Below are 16,690 nucleotides of genomic sequence, written 5' to 3'. Positions count from 1 at the left end.
ATTTAGGATAGTTAGCTCTTCTTGTTGCATTGATCCTTTTACCATTATGTAATGCCATTCTTTGTCTCTTTTGATCTTTGTTGGTTTAAAGTCCATTTTATCAGAGACTAGGATTGCTACCCCTGCTTTTTTTTTGCTTTCCATTTGGTTGGTATATCATTTCCATCCCCTTGAGTCTATGTGAGTCTCTGCATGTGAGATGGGTCTCCTGAATACAGCACACCAATGGGTCTTGACTTTTTATCCACTTTGCCAGTCTGTGTCTTTTGATTGGGGCATTTAGGCCATTTACATTCAATGTTGATATTGTTATGTTTGAATTTGATCCTGCTATTTTGTTACTGGTTGGTTGTTTTGCCTGTTAGTTGACGTGGCTTCTTCATTGTGTCATTGTTCTTTACCATTTGGTACATTTTTGCAGGGTCTGGTACTGGTTGTTCCATTTCCTGTTTAGTACTTCCTCAGCACCTCTTATAACACAGGTTTTGTAATGACGAAATCTCTCAGCAATAGCTTGTCCATAGAGGATTTTATTTCTCCTTCACTTATGAAGTTTAGTTTGGCCAGATATGAAATTCTGGGTTGACAGTTCTTTTCTTTAAGGATATTGAGTATTGGACCCCACTCCATTCTAGCTTGTAGGGTTTCTGCTGAGAGATTCGTGTGAGTCTGATGGTCTTTCCTTTGTGAGTGACTCGACCTTTCTCTCTGGCTGTCCTTAGGATCTTTTCCTTTATTTCAACCCTGGTGAATCTGACAATTATGTGTCTTGGGGTTGCTCTTCTTGAGGAATATCTTTGTAGTGTTCTCTGTATTTCCTGAATTTGAATGTTGGCCTGCCTTGTTAGGTTGGGAAAGTTCTCTTGGATAATATCTTGAAGAGTGTTTTCCAACTTGGATTCATTCTTCCCATCACATTCAGGTATGCCGATCAAGCGTAGATTAGGTCTTTTCATATAATCCCATAGGTCTTGAAGGCTTTGTTCGTTTTTTTCATTCTTTTTTTCTCTAATTTTGCCTTCTTATTTTATTTCATTGGTTTGATCTTCTGTCTCTGATATCCTTTCTTCTGCTTGATTTGGCTATTGAAACTTGCTTTCAACACAAGTGCTCATGCTGTGTTTTTCAGCTCCATCAAGTTGTTTATGTTCTTCTCTAAGCTGGTTATTCTAGTTAGCATTTCATCTAACCTTTTTTTCAAAGTTCTTAGTTTCTTTGCACTGGGTTAGAACATAATCTTTTAACTCAGAGAAATTTGTTATTACGTACCTTCTGAAGCCTACTTCTATCAATTCATCAAAATTACTTCTGTCTTTTTTGTTCCCTTATGGTGAGGAGTTGTGATCTCTGGAAGGAGAAGAGGCATTCTGTCCTTTGATGGTTTCATCCTTTTTGCACTGCTTTTTTCCCATCTTCATGGATTTATCTCCCTTTGATCTTTGAAGTTGGTGATTTCATGAGGAGTCTCTGAGTGGATGTTTTTTCTGTTGAGGTTGGAGCTATATCTTTTTTGGCCTGTAGAGGGCGTTGCTAGGCTCTCAAGTTGAGTCAGGTTGTTGGGTGGGTGGTCCTTTCCTGGATTTTGTTTGCAGGTGAGATCGGCCCCGCCTTCCCAATGGCATCTCTCCCAGAGCTTGATCTTCCCAGTTGGGGTCAAACTAGTGTATTTGCTGCCAAGCTCTCTAGCAAGGGCTTTAGTTTAAGTTCTGGGGAGGTGGGGCCTGCCAGGCCTTATGGTCTGTTTTCATGCTTTCAACTCTGCCTCCCTCTGTGGGACAGTCTGTTTCACTGGCAATAGTCCAAACTCCCACCCAGGTCCATGTGACAACTTGCCACACCCGGCAGAAGCTGCTGCTCAAATTTGCATTGGCAACCCACAGTGCCCCACAGTCTGGTAGGGCTCTCGTGGACCGTGAGTTGTAGGAGGGATGGGGTAAGCATAGGATCTGAATAGGAGCACTGAGGGGGTGAAGTCCCCTGACCCGCTGAGCTGGCTGCACGTTTCAGGTAGGGACACGCCCCCCCATGTCTTGATTTGCCCCCCTGGACAGCTTTCTCCCTGCAGTTTCTTCCCTGGGCTATTTTCAGTGCCCTATCACTCCCACTGAAATGAACCCAGCACCTTATTTGGAATCATGAAGTCTTCTAGCCCTGTGTCTCATTCACTGGGAGCTGCATTCCGATGTTGCCTTCTTATGGCCATATTGGTGCCAACTGCTAGATTTACATAATCAGAATAAGTCTTGTATATTTTTCAGATCAAAAAGGCATATTGAATTAGAAGACAACTCTCAAATTTTAATGTGTACAATTAACTGGAGATATTGTTATGCATATTTATTTTAAAACATCTAGAATAAAGTCTGAGTTTCAGAATTTCTGACAAACTCACTGTAATGCCTGTTTTTCGCCCAAAAAGAACCTTTTGTCAAACATTCAGCAAGTGAAGGAGCCTGTGTTTTCCCCAGTTTTTCTGGCCTGTAAACAAAGATAAGAGTCCTAATTTTTCAAAGACATATGCAAATAAAATCTAAGAAAGGTAGGTGCCAGATTAAATGTGATTATTGGTGTATATCAGCTGCATAGAGATACTTAATAATGAAGAGAAAAATGATTAACTCTATCGTGAAAATCTGTCAGCTTTTTTTTTTTTTTCCAGAAAAATTACAGGTTTATTTAAAACTTAATTCTCACCTTGATTATGCAAAATACAAACTCCACAAAATGTTCATATTACTTTGTACTTTACAAATATACAAAATAGACATTTGCTTAAATTTATATTACATATTTATTAAGACAAGGAACTCTATAAAAAAAAATTTGTTCTGCTCAAGGCATACTTAAGAATAAACGATTGTACAAATTATTGCACATCTGAAACCACAGAGCATAACAGACTGTCTGCATAAAAATGCTAAAGAAGTTACTTGACAGGTCATAAATGTAGGTCAGAAAACAGATATAGATTTTCCTTGTCAAAGTATGCAGCAGTCTGAAAACTTTTGCTTCCTTGTTTGATACCTTTAGAACCAAGACTGACCAAGCAACATCATTTAGGCTATTTAAACATGTTTTCTGTACCTGAATTTCTTCCTCATCTTCTATCATATCAATACACAATTCAAGGGAATTCTGGTCTTCCCTCCCCAAACTCACATATATAATTTATACCCAGATATCCACAACTTCCAGTCACCCCCTTGATATTTTATAAGTCCAAGAATATTTAAGTCAGATCTAGAATTGGAATGATACAAGATCCAGTCACAGATCCCATCTGTTCCTTGATTTTTGTTTTTTTGATTCTTCCTTTTCCTGATTATACACTCACAAATTAACTCAGTTTGTACTTGACCATTATTGTAGTGCTTTCTGGCTGAACTTTTTCCTTCATTGGGAAGACAGTGTGAGTCATATGTGTAAGGCGAGGTGTTCCAACCTGAAAAATGCTGGGTCGCATTTCTGGTACTGGAAAGGGTGGTGCCCAGTGTGTTTATGGTAGTGCCTGGTATGTACACTTGCACTATGCAATGTTTACTCAGTAGATACTATGTGCTCAAGAGTATGTTACAGAGTACTGTGCTGGGGATAACACATTATATATTTAATGCTCATAACACCCTGGGAGTTAGTAATAAGTACTCTTAGGATTTAGATAAAGGCCCAGCGTTTTTATTTCTTCTTCTGTTTCTCTGTCACTGATTTCTAAAAATGTATAGAATAAAAGCTAAATATAGACAGATGAGAGGAATACAGAAGAGTTTATTACAATTTTTTTAAAAATTCTTTTTTGGGGGTGGGGGATGAAGTCTTGCTCTGTCACCAGGCTGGAGTGCAGTGGTGTGACCTCAGCTCACTGCAACCTCCACCTCCCAGGTTCAAGCAATTCTCCTGCCTCAGCCTCCCAGGTAGCTGGGACTACAGGTATGCACCACCACAACCAGCATTTTTATTACAGACAGGATTTCATATGTTGGCCAGAATGGTCTCAGTCTCTTGACCTTGTGATCTGCCCACCTCAGCCTCCCAAAGTACTGGGATTATAGGTGTGAGCCACTGCACCTGGCCAATTTTTTTTTTTTAATAATTATAGCTTTTATTTATTATATCTTCATTCAATCATTTATTCACAATTTTCTAATTGCATTCTTGATGAATATCTGACTTCATCAAAAGAGTGAATCCACTAGGCAAAGTTCATTTATTTTTCATGATGTTCCTCTTTTGATTTTGAGTCTTTTGTCTCCAGGAGTCCTAAGAGAACTGCATCAGCCTCTAGTATAGTTGTATCTGTTGTTCCTCCCAGGAACCTAGATGTAAGTTCCAGACCTAAGAGCCGCAAGCGGACCTTGGTTCCTTGCTGATATTTCTCTCCATCCACTTCTGGTCTTCTACATACACAATGAAATTTTCCACCAAAATCTATGTAAAGATCATTCTCCACCGATATGAAAGATCCGTCCAATGACCAGTTTATCCTTAGCAGGTCCCATCTGTATAAGAGGAGAATGTCTCAGCATAGATGCGAAAGATTCTACATTTTTTGGAGAGCCCCGCCGGGGCTCCACCTTCTGCAGTACATCCGAGTGCCGCTCCAAGGTGCTTGCGAAGCCGCCTGGGCGCGTCTTAGGCTCCGTGGCATCGGAGCTCCCACTTTCGGATCCGCTGTCAGTCCCTACGCCCGGAAAGGGCCTAAAGAAGAGAAACATTCGCGGAAAATGTCTCTTGGCAGCCACAGGCACGGGTCTGACACAGCGCCGCCATGACTGCTTTACCTCTGACCTTTTCCAATTTTTTTTTTTATTCTAATTTCGTTTATATTTACTTGTTTGTGACTTGTGGAGAAACTATTGGATCTGCAGGAATAGGAAACAAGTTGCTAAATGGAATGTCTCTGCAAGCACTGGTTTTAAAAAAATTAAAAAATTAGAATCCTGAAAGAGATACTTTATTTTTTTCATTTACCTGTTTTTTAGTTTCAAAAAATTGTGAGCACCAGCTCTAGAAATGCAGCAGGGTTCACCAGCCAAAACTCTAATCTCTTTTAATCAGTTCTGTGAGGCAAGACTCCAGGGTGGGACCTAACCTAAATAAGGCCTCCAAAAATGATGGATCCAAACAGAACTAAGCCAGGGAGTGGACCCTATGTAGAATTTTGTTTACAGTGCTACTGAGTGTACTTCCAGTTCTGTTTTTTCTAAGCTTACTTAAGAGAAACTTAAATCCCAGAGTTTGCATAATTTTAATATTTTTCGAGACACCTCCTATTTTATGACATGTACTAATAAGCAATTTAAACAAGTTTTTTAAGGCTCCTAGGGTAGTTGTATTAAAATATATCTGTGTATTTGACCAAGGTAAAAGAAACAGAAATACCAATCCTTCTGTCCATAAACATTCCTTCGGGTAATGACATCAGAAGTCCCAAGAATATAAAGAAAGTAATCCAAATAAAGCGCAAGTGTTTCTGGACACATCTGTTTATTATACCAACCATATGATGATGTTTAATTCCAACCATTTATCCAGTTGCCAGTCTAGACTAAAAGTTTCTGGGTGGTAGAGACGATGACTGCTTCATCTACTTTTTTTAATGGTCATATGAAATGGAAGCTATTAATTTATCTGTTTGAGTCTCAGGACCTCCCTCTTGTTTTTCAGTCAAGTACCAAGAAACTGGAGAAACTCTCTTCTGGGTACCAATCAAATATATCTCTTGTATGAGGGGAGGAACACAGGATGACTCATTTCTCTTATATTGAGATGGAAGCAGAATTAACCACTTATCAGCCTGACACAATTCTGCTCTGGACATCTTCAAATGTCTCAAAGATGCCTAGGTGATTGTGAGAGGGTTTCCAGTGACTCTGGCTAATGGCCCAATAATAAGCCAGGCAGAAGAGACTCGGGCTGATTCTAAATAGAAAATAAAACTGCCCTGGTGAAGCTCTAGAACCTAATTCACTGGTCCTGATTAATTAGCTCTCAAGTAAGAAAAATAAAAAGAATACTCTACACCAGTATCACATTTTACAGGTAAGTATAGTTGTGGTAATGGCTCTGGATACTTTGTGGCCTTGATGTCTCACTCCTAAGATGCCTGTTTATACTTACAGATTCTATCATATCAGATTTTATTTATACCTGGAGTCTCTCACATACCTGCAACAGGTCACTTGAGAAGATCTGAAAAGCTCAAATAGCCACTCTCTCAAAGGAAAGATTTAAGATGTCTATGTTGACATTTCACAATACAGAAAATGTCTTCTGTTGGTTTTCTGTATATTCTCAATTCAAAATCTGGAAGATTTACCTGTCCTGTAAATCTTGGGCAGAGGCCAGACTTTATGTGCAGATTCCAGGTGGGACCAACCTGGCTCTGCATCCTTGGGTGTTACAGCAAGCAGATTACAATCAAAGGAGACAGCCCATCATAGAGGCTGCTCTGGCACATTCTAAATAATATGTCTATCTGGCCAGGTGCGGTGGCTCAAGCCTGTAATCCCAGCACTTTGGGAGGCCGAGGCGGGTGGATCACGAGGTCAACAGATCGAGACCATCCTGGTCAACATGGTGAAACCCCGTCTCTACTAAAAATACAAAAAATCAGCTGGGCATGGTGGCGTGTGCCTGTAATCCCAGCTACTCAGGAGGCTGAGGCACGAGGATTGCCTGAACCCAGGAGGCGGAGGTTGCGGTGAGCCGAGATCGCGCCATTGCACTCCAGCCTGGGTAACAAGAGCGAAACTCCGTCTCAAAAAAAAAAAAAATAAAATATGTCTATCTAAAAGGAAAAAGCTGAGGAAACATAGATATAAGTTGACAGTTTATTTGGGCCAAGCTTGAGAACTGTAACCTGGGAGAAAATATTCAAGTTGCCTGAAGCACACTTGATTAGCAGTTTGATTACAAGTTGATCTGTAAAGAAGAAAAAAGATGGACAGAGAGTGGGTTGATACAAAGTTGTTAGGAAGTTTTATTTATTTACAGGAATAACTGATTATTAATTGGATATACATCAAGGTATAGATTATGAGTTACAGTGTCCAGTGTGGCATTATTGATATATAGCTACTTGTGGAAGTAGAAAGTTAAATAACTATGTATTTAACTTTCGAAGCAAACAGCTTCGAAAGTTAAATACATAGTTCAAAAAACAGAAAAAGAAACAGAATTCTACTCTCATTTTAATGTTTCTTTAAGTTTGACAACTAAAAGGACTTACATCTCTCAGAAAAAAAGGTTTTCTTTTTTTCTCAAATCTGAAGACCTGGATTCAGAATTTGAAGTTGCAGATTTAGGTCCTGAATGAGTGGAGTAGCAACAGGTGTTCCCTGCATATTTGTGGGCATTTTAGCAAGAAAAAAAAGAAAGTAGATATGCTCCTGTGTATATGTCAATGCACACACGTTACTGTGATTGGGTTTCTGGGCCCCATAGTTTGTGAATCAGTTTCAGGTCTGAGGATACAAGAGTCATTGAAAAATGCAAAATTGTTGTTTGTTCCCAGGTGAAGTTTGTAGAATTCTGATGTAGCCTCTCTAAAAGTTACTGTGGAGGACTATAAATACCAAATTGGTAGAGAGACAATTCTGCCTGCAAAGTTAGGGGACAATAGGCACTTTGCAGCATAATTGTGAGTTGACTGATAGCCTGGGAGGGAAAGTTTCCTCTAGAGTAAAGCTTGGTTAGTATCTTATATTTTCATATCATGTCTGGTGCTTCTAGACAGTTTTTGTGAAACATAATTAAAAGACAAATTTTCTTCAGCCCCAGAGAAACTCTACAATAGAACAGACATTTGTGTTATATTACACAATTAAACCTGAATATGACATGCATCACAGTCAATCTGCTTAACAGACTGCAAAGACAGAAATACAGTAACCATAATTGAAAAATTTATAGAAAGTAGAAAAATTAGAGACAGTAGAAATATGGTCATGTAAGCTAATCAGTTATGTTCAATGACAAGATAAACTTTTCACATCTTCATGAAAGGAGGTAATTTTGCAACTTAAAGCCAGGTGCCTGCTAAAGGTAGGCTCTAAATCCCCTACAAAAATGGTTGAATAGGGTGATATCTTTTTGGCTATTTACATTTTAAAGCAATGGCTCTCTACTCCCTGAGCACTGGTCTACAGCTCTCCTGCTTGCCCTCTCCTGTTAGCTGTGTCCTCTCTTGACCCCTACCACCTGCCATTGAGACAGAGCCTACGGCATAGGGCTCACAGCTGAAAGCTCACATCGTACAGAAACAATTGCCATGGCAGCACTTCAGTGTCACCTCAGAGGGTGAACCCTAAGCTGAAAGAAGACAGCCTGCAGGCCTCCAGGGGAGAACTACAGCTTCACAATAATGGAAATTGGAACAGTAATTCAGCCTCAGTTTTTATATACAATGGTGACAGGGAAAAACTACTGCTGGATTTCCAACATGAGTCCAGATAGAGATAGCTCCAAAAGCTTTCACTGGGACAGCCCGCCTCATTCATAGACACCATGGAATACTTATAGTGCAGATGCCCAAAGTATTGGACAGAAAAACAGCTCTCAGTCAGGGTAAGATTATGCTCAGAGAAAAAAACAAGTCAAAAGCATCTTAAGTAAAAACTCAGTTTAAAGATTTATCAAATCAGCCAGAAAACATTCTCTTAAAAGTAGAATTTCTCTCTCAACAAAGTGCATAGCTACTCTCAGCACGAGAAACATGAGCATTATAAAGAAAAGGGGTGAGGGTTGTGAAGCAAACAAGCCTACAGTGCTGGGGCATATTCTCAGCAAAATTTTATAAGGTTTATCTTCTATCTCTGCTGCTCTCTCATCTTCTAGCCATTGAATGGTGGTTCTATATTGAAATACATCTCACAATTTCCACCAGCACTTTTTGATGAAGACTTATAATCTGACTTTGTTTATACAGTGGAATATATTTAAGCTTGCCACATAGCTAACTGAAGAGCTATTGTGGTTTTTGGCTGGCCACATCATCTGTGTTTATTTGTCCTATAATGGCAGCATTCCGATTTAGTGAAAGAAGAGACACTATAAATAGGTCAGGCATGGTGGCTCAAGCCTGTAATCTCAGGACTTTGGAAGGCTGAGGTGGGTGGATCTCCTGAGGTCAGGAGTTTGAGACCAGCCTGGCAAATATGGTGAAACCCTGTCTCTAATACAAATACAAAAATTAGCTGGGTGTGGTTGTGGGTGCCTGTAATCCCAGCTACTTGGGAGACAGGCTGGAGAATTGCTTGAGCCCAGGAGGTGGAGGTTTCAGTGAGCACAGACTACACCACTGCACTCCAGCCTGGGTGACAAAAGCAAAATTCCATTTCAAAAAAAAAAAAAAAGTATAATTATGCTTACCTATAGTTATCCTACTGCATAAGTTAATAAACACGTCAGATTGGGATCTACTTTAACAATTTGGTAGTAAATTTTATTTGTATATTAGAAATAAATATAAATAATTTTAATGTACCAGTCAAAAGGCATGTAAGAATTTTTAAAATTGTCTGTAGCCATAATTTAGTTAAAACACTATATTTCAAAAGTATGAATAGCAATATTAAAATGTCCATTTAATGAGTATTCTATCAAATTAAATATTTTGGCCTTACATTCACACTTCATTGAAGAAAATGCTGTTTAATTTATATGAATGCAAGTTGTCTACAAACACTACATGTAACTATGCTTGCTAGTTGTTCTAAAGTAATAAATTAAAACCAAAGTACAACTACAGAATCTACTGTTGAGTTTATATATTGAACTGTTCTTGCTTTTGCACTGTAAGTACTTCAGCCTGCAAATATTAGATAATTACCTTGGATAATCAGTTTTCTGTCAAAGAAATGTACTCAGTATCTTTTAGCCTTTATCATTCTGTATTGCTAAATTTCATCCTATCTTTGTGCTCAACTTTTTGTGTGTTCTTAATATGAGCTTTAATCTAAAGAAATCTGTATCTACTTTAAAAGACTAAATGTATTTCAAAAACCTGTATCAAAGCAAAAACAAAGCAATGAATCTAAATAAAAATAATCCTGAGTCACAAAGAATGAAAAGAGGTTCATTTTGTTTTTAATATTATACATATATATATATATATCAAAAAAGCAGAGAAATTATCTATGTATAATCTAAATGCTTTTTAAAAAAAGATAAGCAAAATATGTTTTCTTATTTTCAGTTAGGAGAATAAAGCCTCTTATTTCTAATTTATGTTTTCTCCTTCAAAAGCCAGGTCTCATCATATTCTTAAACTCTTGGACATCTGAATTTCAGTAGACACTGGAAATCTAAGATGTCCTTGCGCACACTGTGTGCACTTGAAAAAATGCTTATGGACAAAAAAAAGCAGAAGAGAATGAGCTGTTATAAAAATTTTACTGGTGTGTATAAATAAAAAAATGTTATTGGAGACCTATGAAGAGATGTAGATTCTAACACAATAACAGTGGGAGGCTATGAGACCTCACAGACACTCTTAGACAATTGAGACAGAAAATAAACCAAAATGTTAAAACCCAAATTCAAGCCAGGCATGGTGGCTCACGCCTGTAATCCCAGCACTTTGGGAGCCCAAGGCTGGCGGATCACCTGAGGTCGGGAGTTGGAAAACAGCCTTACCAACATGGAGAAACCCTGTCTCTACTAAGAATACCAAAATTAGTTGGGTGACATGGTGCATGCCTGTAATACCAGCTACTCAGGAGGCTGAGGCAGGAAAACTGCTTGAACCTGGGAGGCAAAGGTTGCGGCGAGCCAAGATCGCACCATGGCACTCCAGCCTGGGCAACAAGAGTGAAACACTGTATCATAACAAAACAAAACAAAAACCTAAATTCAACACTTGACCAAAGAGTAATCTACCGAACTCTCCATCTAGATACATTATAATACACGCTCTTCTCATTACCATGTGGCACATATTCTAAAATTGACCATACAATCAGAAATAAAACATTTCTCAGCAAATTAAAAAAAAAATCCCCAAATCATATCAACCACAAACAAAGACCACAGCTTGATAAAAATACAATTCAATACAAAGAAAACCACTTGAAACCATATAATCACATAGAAATTGAATAACCTGCACTTGAATGACTTTTGGGTAAATATTAAAATTAAGGCAGAAATTTAAACATTTTTTAAACAAAGATACAACATACCAGAATCTCTGCAATACAGCTAATGTGGTGTTAACAGTGAAATTAATAGCATTAAATGATCACATCAAAAACACCTCAATTTAACAACCTAACATCATAAATAAAAGAATGAGAGAAGCAAGAGTAAAACAACTTCTAAGCTAGCAACTGACAAATAAAATAACCAAAATAAGATCTGAACTGAAGGAGATTTAGACTTGAAAAACCCATACAAAAGAACAAGAAATCCAAGAGACAAATCTTGGAAAGAAATTAATAATGTAAATAACTAGCTAGATTAATGAAGAATAAAGAGAAGATTCAAATAAACACAGTTAATGACAAAAGAGAAATTACCACTGACCCCACAAAAATACAAATAACTACTGAAGTCTACTATGAACACCTATCTGCACAAAAACTAGAAAATCTAAAAGAAATAGATAAATTTCTGGACAAATACATTCTCCAAAGACTGAATAAAAAAGAAATTCCTGAATAGACCATTATCAACTAAGCTTCATAAGCGAAGGAAAAATAAAATCTTTTGTGAACAAGCAAGCACTCAGAGATTTCATCACCACCAGGCCTGCTTTACAAGAGCTTCTGAAAGAACCACTACAAATAGAAAGGAACAACCAGTATCAGCCTTTCTAAAAAAAAAACAAAAAATAAAGAACATCAACATAATTAAGAAATTGCATCAACTAATGGGCAAAACAGCCAGCTAACATTAAATGACAGTATCAAACACACAAATATTGTTATTAATTCTAAATTTAAATCGACTAAATCCCCTAATCCAAAGACACAGACAGGCAAAAAAAAGCCAAGACCCATTGGTATGCTACATCCAGATCCATCTCACATGCAAGGATACACAAAGACTCAAAACAAAGGGATGGAGAAAAATTTACCAACCAAATGGAGAGCAAAAATAAATAAATAGAAAGCAGGAGTTGCAATTTTTGCTGATAAAATAGACTTCAAAGCAACAAAGATCAAAACAAGCAAAGAAGGATATTACGTAAAGATAAAAGGATCAATGTAACAAGAAGACCTAAAGATCCTAAATATATATGGACCCAATACAGAAATACTCAGATATATAAGACTTATAAAGAGACTTGGACTCCCACACAATAATAGTGGGAGACTTCAACATCAATATTAAACAGATCAATGAGACAGAAAGTTAACATCGATATTCAGGACTTGAACTCAGATCCGGAACAAGTAGACTTAATTAACATTCATAGAACTCTCCACTTTAAATACACAAAATATACACTCTTATCAGTACTACATCACATGTATTTACAGGTTTAAATGAAATATTGGTTGGCTGCTAGTTAATTATGTTCTTCCCTCATTTTTTTTTTTAATGTCTCTATTATTAAACACAATTACAGGCATACCCAGTTTTAGACTGCATTCTAGCCCGGGCAATAAAGCAACACCCCTGTTCTCTCTCCCTCTTCCTCTTTCTTCCTTTCCTTTATTCTTTTTCTTTCTCTCTTTCTTCAAAAAAAAACTATTTTAAAATTCACATGGAACAAAAAAAGAGCATGAGTAGCCAAGACAATCCTAAGCAAAAAGAACAAAGCTGGAGGCATTACATTACCTGACTGCAAACGATACAGCAGGGCTATAGTAACCAAAGCTGCATAATACTGGTAAAAGAAAGAGACTCATAGATCAGTGCAACAGAATGGAAAGCCCAGAAATAATGCCACACACCTACAACCACCCAATCTTTGACAAAACTAACAAGAGGAATGTGAGATGAATTCCCTATTTAATAAATGGTGCTGGGATAACCACCTAGCACTATGTAGAAAATTGAAGCTTGACTCCTTCCTTACATCATATACAAAAATCAACTCAACATAAATTAAAGCCTTAAATGTAAAACTTAAAATTATAAAAATCCCTTGAAGGTATCCTAGAAAATACCACTCTAGACACGGGAACTAACAAAGATTTTATGATGAAAATACCAAAAGCAATTGCAGCAACAGCAAAAATTGACAAATGGGACCCAATTAAACTAAATATCTTCTTCACAGTAAAGAAAACCATCAACAGAGTAAACACACGACCTACAGAATAAAAGAAAATATTTGCAAATTATACTTTTGTCAAAGGTCTAACATCCAGAATCCATAAAAAACTTAAGTTCACAAAAAACAAATGACTTCCTTAGACACAGATCCAAGATGGCTGATTAGGAGCAGCTCAGGATTGCAGCTCCCAGCAAAAGGAGGGTGAGTGGATGCCACATTTCCAGACGGATTTTTATTGCCCACAGACCAGGAGACCCCATATGGAGGAGCCCCACGGGTCGCCAGTGTGGCTGTTTTGGCCAGCAGGGCTGTTCTGGTTGGCACTGCGGTTCTCCGCACAAAATACATGGGTCTGGGCACTGTTTTAACTGGCGACTGGAGTCCCTGGGAGACACAGTCGCCCATTCAACTGATAAAAAAGGGGACTGAAACACGGAGCCAGGCCAGGAGATTCCCAGGCAAAAAAGGCACCACGAATCTCAGCACGACTGTTTCAGCCAGCGCAGTGGGTCACGGCATGGGAAATCACACAGATCCCAGTGCCTTTTCAACAGGTGACTGCAACACCTGGGAGACACAGTCGCCCGTTCAACTAAAAAAAAAAAAGGGCTCTGAGGCAGGGAGCAAGGTGATCAGGCTCGGCTGGTTCCACCCCCACAAAAAAACAGCAATCTGAAATGCTCTGGATTGAGAGTTTCACAGCAAACACAGCTGAACCCAGGAAAGTCCAGCTCTGTGGGGGAGGGGCATCCACCACTACAAAGGTAGTCCGCCATTGCTGAGGCAACCCGCCATTGCCAAGACAGCCTGACATTACCAAGGGAGCCCACCATTACTGAAGCAGCCCATCATTACAGAGAGAGTCCGCCATTACAGAGGTGGGCAGCCATTGCCAAGGCAGTTCTAACTATACCTGTATAAACAGGACTGCAGGGAAGTTCACACCACAGATGGGCAGAGCCCACAGCAGCTCAGCAAAGCCTCTGCAGGCAGAGAGTGACTAGGCTGCCTCCTCACTGGGCAGGGCAGCCCTGAAAAAAGGTAGCAGCACAACAGAAGCTCATAAATAAAGCCCTAACTCCCTGGGACAGAGCACCTGGGGAAAAAGAAGGGGAGGTTTATGAGTTCTGCTGCAGCAGACTTAAACGTACCTGCCCAGCAGCTCTGAATGAACAACAGAGCTCACAGCTCAGCAACTGAGCTCCTGTAAAGGACAGACTGTCTCCTCAAGCAGCTCCCTGACCCCCGTATATCCAGAGTCACCTCATAAAGGAGAGCTCAGACTGACATCTGACAGGTGTCCTTCTGGGACAAAGATAGCAGAAGAAGAAACTGGCAGCACTGTTCTGTAGCTGCTGCAGATGATCCCAAAGGCAAGCAGGGCCTGGAGTGGACCTCAGCAGTCCTACAGCAGAGGGGCCCGAATGTTAAAAGGAAAACTAATGCCGGGCGCGGTGGCTCGAGCCTGTAATCCCAGCACTTTGGGAGGCCGAGGCGGGTGGATCACGAGGTCAAGAGATCGAGACCATCCTGGTCAACATGGTGAAACCCCGTCTCTACTAAAAATACAAAAAATTAGCTGGGCATGGTGGCGCGTGCCTGTAATCCCAGCTACTCAGGAGGCTGAGGCAGGAGAATTGCCTGAACCTAGGAGGCGGAGGTTGCAGTGAGCCGAGATCGCGCCATTGCACTCCAGCCTGGGTAGCAAGAGTGAAACTCCGTCTCAAAAAATAAATAAATAAAAATACAAGGAAAACTAAGAAACAGAAAGAAATAACTTCATCAACAAACTGGACATCCACTCAGAGACCCAATCTGAAAGTCAACAACTACAAAGATGACAGGTGGATAAATCCACAAAGATGGGAAGAAACCAGTGCAAAAAGGATGAAAACACCCAAAACCAGAACGCCTCTCCTCCTACAAGGGATCACAACTCCTCACCAGCAAGGGAACAAGGCTGGATGGAGAATGAGTATGATGAATTGACAGAAACAGGCTTCAGAAGGTGAGTAATAAGAAACTTCTCTGAGCTAAAAGAACATGTTCAAACCCAATGCAAAGAAACTAAGAACCTTGAAAAAAGATTTGATGAAATGCTAATGAGAATAAACAACTTAGAGAGAGGAATATAAGTCAATCGATGGAGCTGAAAAACAAAACATGAGAACTTTGCGAAGCATACACAAGTTTAAAAAGCCGAACTGACCAAGCAGAAGAAAGGATATCAGAGGTCGAAGATCAACTCAATGAAATAAAATGAGAAGACAAGATTAGAGAAAAAAGGGTAAAAAGGAATGAACGAAGTCTCCAAGAAATATGGGACTATGTGAAAAGACCTAATCTACATTTGATAGGTGTATCTGAATGTGACGGAGAAAATGAATCCAAGCTGGAAAAATACTCTTTAGGATATTATCCAGGAAAACTTCCCCAACCTAGCAAGGCAGGCCAATATTCAAGTCCGGGAAATACAGAGAACACCACAAAGATATTCCTCAAGAAGAGCAACCCCAAGGCACATAATCTTCAGATTCACCAGGATTGAAATAAAGGAGAAAACGCTCAGGGCAGCCAGAGAGAAAGGTCGGGTTACCCACAAAGGGAAGCCCATCAGACTCACAGCAGATCTCTCAGCAGAAACCCTACAAGCCAGAAGAGAGTGGGGGCCAATATTCAACATCCTTAAAGAAAAGAACTTTCAACCCAGAATTTCATATCCAGCCAAACTAAGCTTCATAAGTGAAGGAAAAATAAAATCCTTTACGAACAAGCAAGTACTCAGAGATTTCATCACCACCAGGCCTGCTTTACAAGAACTCCTGAAAGAAGAATTAAACATAGAAAGGAACAACCAGTACCAGCCACTCCAAAAACATACCACATGGTAAAGAGCATCAACACAATGAAGAAATTGCATCAACTAATGGGCAAAAACAGCCAGCTAACATCAAAATGGCAGGATCAAATTCACACATAACAATATTAACCCTAAATGTAAATGGGTTAAATGCCCCAATTAAAAGACACAGACTGGCAAATTGGATAAAAAGCCAAAACCCATCAGTGTGCTGTATCCAGAAAACCCATCTCACTTGCAAGGATACACAAAGGCTCAAAATAAAGGGATGGAGGAAGATTTACCAAGCAAATGGAAAGCCAAAAAAAAGCAGGAGTTGCAATTCTCATCTCTGATAAAATAGACTTTAAACCAATAAAGATGAAAAGAGAAAGAAGGACATTACATAATGGCAAAAGGATCAATGTAACAAGAAGAGCTAATGATCCTAAATATATACTCAACCAATACAGGAGCACCCAAATACATTAAGCAAGTTCTTAATGACTTACAAAGAGACTTAGACTCCCACACAATAATAGTGGGAGACTGCCGGGCGCGGTGGCTCAAGCCTGTAATCCCAGCACTTTGGGAGGCCGAGGCGGGTGGATCACGAGGTCAAGAGA

General features: G+C 39.3%; 2 protein-coding genes and 1 pseudogene across 3 annotated transcripts in view; 1 reads left to right on the top strand and 2 right to left on the bottom strand.

Moving 5' to 3' along the window:
- The window catches only part of LOC116544652 (zinc finger protein 726-like), a 432,536-nt gene that overhangs the window by 170,658 nt on the left and 245,188 nt on the right, over positions 1-16,690 (top strand). The gene's annotated exons all lie outside the window — the stretch shown is intronic.
- Positions 1-16,690, bottom strand: part of LOC116544656 (zinc finger protein 729-like) — a 51,854-nt gene that overhangs the window by 16,896 nt on the left and 18,268 nt on the right. The window lies entirely within an intron of this gene.
- Positions 4,087-4,767, bottom strand: LOC116544663 (annotated as a pseudogene). Its single transcript, XR_004265990.1, has one exon. The product of XR_004265990.1 is annotated as a 28S ribosomal protein S28, mitochondrial pseudogene (transcript).

The sequence above is a fragment of the Sapajus apella genome, unplaced genomic scaffold (genome assembly GCF_009761245.1).
Source record: "Sapajus apella isolate SASKATOON/1434 unplaced genomic scaffold, GSC_monkey_1.0 scaffold226, whole genome shotgun sequence".
Classification (NCBI taxonomy): Eukaryota; Metazoa; Chordata; class Mammalia; order Primates; family Cebidae; genus Sapajus; species Sapajus apella.
This window is presented reverse-complemented; position numbering and strand designations above follow the sequence as displayed.